The 3,695-nt window shown below is 29.7% G+C and overlaps 1 non-coding gene across 1 annotated transcript; it reads left to right on the forward strand.

Annotated features, from left to right (window-relative positions):
• The first annotated feature begins 510 nt into the window (after positions 1-510).
• Trnac-aca (transfer RNA cysteine (anticodon ACA)) lies at positions 511-583 on the forward strand. Its single transcript has one exon. It is a non-coding gene; the product is annotated as a tRNA-Cys (tRNA).
• The last annotated feature ends 3,112 nt before the right edge of the window (positions 584-3,695 follow it).

Genomic DNA, 3,695 nt, shown 5'->3' on the forward strand with positions numbered 1-3,695 from the left:
CCAATGATTATACTTCATAATCACGTTGACACACTGGTTCCTGTTAGACCACCAAAGTTAAGTGACGTTGAGCCTGGCAGATACTAAAATGGGTGACCATTTGGTAATACCAAGTGCTGTATGTGTTCGGAGCCTGGAGAGGTGCATGAAATAAAGTAGCACCCCCACAACCCCAAAGGCTAAAGGGACACGTCCACATCCACCCAGGCCATTATTTTTTTAACTTTTGAAATCAATGCTATATGCTAGGTACTATTACTAAAATTCTAAATGTTTATTTAATTATTTATGTGTATATATATACCAATAAAACTTTCGATGAAAGATGTGAGTCCCTAGATTGTCCTTATCTATATATGGTTCGTAACGAACAATGCCGAGTCACACAAAAAGCCTGAAATAAGGGGTTTTGGGCCGTTTCGTGCAATTGTCGAAAAAGTTACCTGCCCATGTCAACAGAATTTAGCACTGTTTGTGTAAGTCGCGGTAACATCCTTCAGCATACGGACAAGACTTGTGGCGCAATAGATAACGCATCTGACTACAGATCAGAAGATTCCAGGTTCGAATCCTGGCAAGTTCATAATAATTTTAACTATCATTTTATCCAACGTTTGCTCATTATCTTTACCCTTAGTTAGGGCATTTTTGTTTTTTCAGTGATTTTGTTTTGTGTGTATGAGAATTTCCCATACTCTGAGTTCACAAGGTAAGTATGATACTATCGTTTCCCCGGGAGGGTTACTTGGTTGAGGAACGTCTTGGGAATGCAACCAGCTCCCCGGGGGAATAAACGATATCCAACGATATCTTACGATAGGCACATGTTGGAAACATCAACAGAAACGGGTCGATATAACTGTCTGGCATGGGTCATTTCTTGTGTGTTCATTGTGTTGTTACAGGCAGTTTTCCATCATCGCATTAATGGGAGTAACTGCAGGCTGAAATCGAACACTTGTACAAAAATAGCGAACAAATGCATTTTTATAAAAATATATAATTTATTTAACAGTTAACAAGGAGGAAGCATATTTAGTCGACCCATTGCATGCGTACCACCAAACTACTATGTCACGCGCACACAGGGTGCAGGCTTAAAACAATACAATCATATTTCAATCCTCTCTTTCAATGAAGAAATCGCCATTTATTTACATTGTTATGGGTTAATGTTTATGCGGATTGATTGTTGCTATTTCTTCTGATGAGTTCAGGGCATAATAGATTCACTGATTGATATAATAATTAAGTGATTGATTTTGCGCTATGAAACAGATACTTTCAAGAATTGTATAAGTCAACTGAATTAAAGGAATAAATTATAAGATGGTCAACACGGGTAGTCTAGTATATATATATATATATATATATATATATATATATATATATATGATTGATTGATAGCAGTAAGTTGTGTATTTTCATTATACGTTACAATAAAAACCTTTCGGATAATTTAAAACCTTATATATATATATATATATATATATATAATTTAAAACCTTATATATATATATATATATATATATATATATATATATATATATATATATAAATAATAAGAATTACAGTTAAGTTTACCAAAATTATCCAAGATGACAAAACTAAAGTAAATTATAAATATTAAAGAATTAATATTTATAAAGTAATCTCGACCAGATAAAACCAAATAGGAGATAGAGTTTATAATAAGAACAGGTAGTTAATAAAACATGTTAAAAAACACTTTGAAAAAGAGTTAAAAACTTATTTAATTTTAAAAAGGAAACACTAAATAAGTGGATAGTCCTTAATCCGCAGAAATTTCGAAGAAATACTTTCCTTCTATTCAGAGGGTAGGATTTAGAAAAATGCGGGATCGGATTTTGCTTGCAAAAGTATTCAATGAAACTACAAGTAAGTCATAGATCTTACTTGATAACAAAAAGTGAAGCAGACGGAATAGGGTGAATAAGAAAGTGATTTCACGTCTGGTGCAGGGTAAAATATCCAATGACGGTAAAATCCAAAGATGCAGAATCCAAGAAAGTTAGTTAAATTTCCATTCGCACAAGTAAAATCCAAGGGAATCGCATAATTGGAAGATGATCCAAAGTAATCCAAAAGGCAGAAATCTGTGGAATAAGTCACAAGGAAAAGGGAAATCCACTTATTTAGTGTTTCCTTTTTAAAATTATATATGTTTTTAACTCTTTTTCAAAGTGTTTTTTTAACATGTTTTATTGACTACTTGTTCTTATATACATATATATATATATATATATATATATATATATATATATATAACTACTTCATTTACTCACATAAAATTAATATACAAAAAGTATAAATTTATGCGTAAACTTTAAGTATTTACTTCAAAAGTGCTCAATACGTAGGTAGAGCTAGTTCGTAATTTATAAAATATATATGACGATTAAGCTACACGGAATATTTCGCGTTTCATCCACTCTAGGATTCTTCTGCACATAAGCCTGAAGAATCCTAGAGTGGATGAAACACAAAATATTCAGTGTAGCTTAATCGCCATATATATTTTATACATTACTATATATATATATATATATATATATATATATATATATATATATATATATATTCCATATAGTAAATTGGATGAAATATACAATCGTTTATAAAATTATTATATCAGAAAACAAAATCTTTTGGGATCATTTATTAGCCCCATAACAGACATTTCGATAAACATGGCCTTATTCAGACTATAGAATGATGAGTAGCTCTATTTGTGGATGAACTTATTTCAGTGGAATTAAAAATGTGAGATAAAATCTGGTCTTCGTTAAAAGATCGCTTACCATTCATATCTCTAAACCAATAAAGATTATTGTTGATATTCAGGCCAATCATTTTAGACAAAGATAATGTCATTTCAGAAAATAACATTTAACAAATAAAACAAGAAAAGAATAAAATATATATAAAAAAGAAAAGCATAAAGTCGCTATGAAAAATTTATACTTTCAGAAAATTACTTTAGAAAATAAATATATAAAACAAATTAATTAAAATATGTGAATTATTTATTGTACAAGGTTACTTTTTATATATAAAGTTATTTTGTCGTGTTTTAGAACTTAGACCTAAATAGCATTGCATCTGATACATCGATATTTTAATTCTGCCTAGTCACTGTGTCCTTTTCGTCCTTCCAGAAGAGTTTTTTTTTTGCATGCCAAAATGTCTTTCGTTTCAGTTTGTTAAATATATATTCCGTTTAGGACAATTGTTACAATGGCGACAATTTAAAATAATAAATCCATTAATGCAATAGAGATATTATTGCAGCTTTAATTTTGTCTTGCTTTAAATTATTTGTGTTATTATTGAGAATTGATTTTTGCATCTTTTCCAAATAAAAAAAACATATGTCTTTACAAAATTTCACTATAAAATATACTGTGCAGTGTGACAATTAAGAATTTGTTAGTACCTTGAAAATTATGGAAGTAATGCAGTCTTAAATAATAAATCAATTAATGATTCTTAGATTAAAAACTCTTTTGATTCAGTTTGTTTGAAAAAATTATTCCGGTTAGAAAGACTATTACGATTGTGACACTTAAATAATGACATAAATAATGTAAAACAAAACTAGGGCATAATCTGGTTGTCATTACACTACCGAAGTTAAGCGAATTCAAGCAATAATTTCAGAATACAAGTCGATG

The sequence above is a fragment of the Euprymna scolopes genome, chromosome 30 (genome assembly GCF_053919585.1).
Source record: "Euprymna scolopes isolate OS-2025 chromosome 30, ASM5391958v1, whole genome shotgun sequence".
Lineage (NCBI taxonomy): Eukaryota > Metazoa > Mollusca > Cephalopoda > Sepiida > Sepiolidae > Euprymna > Euprymna scolopes.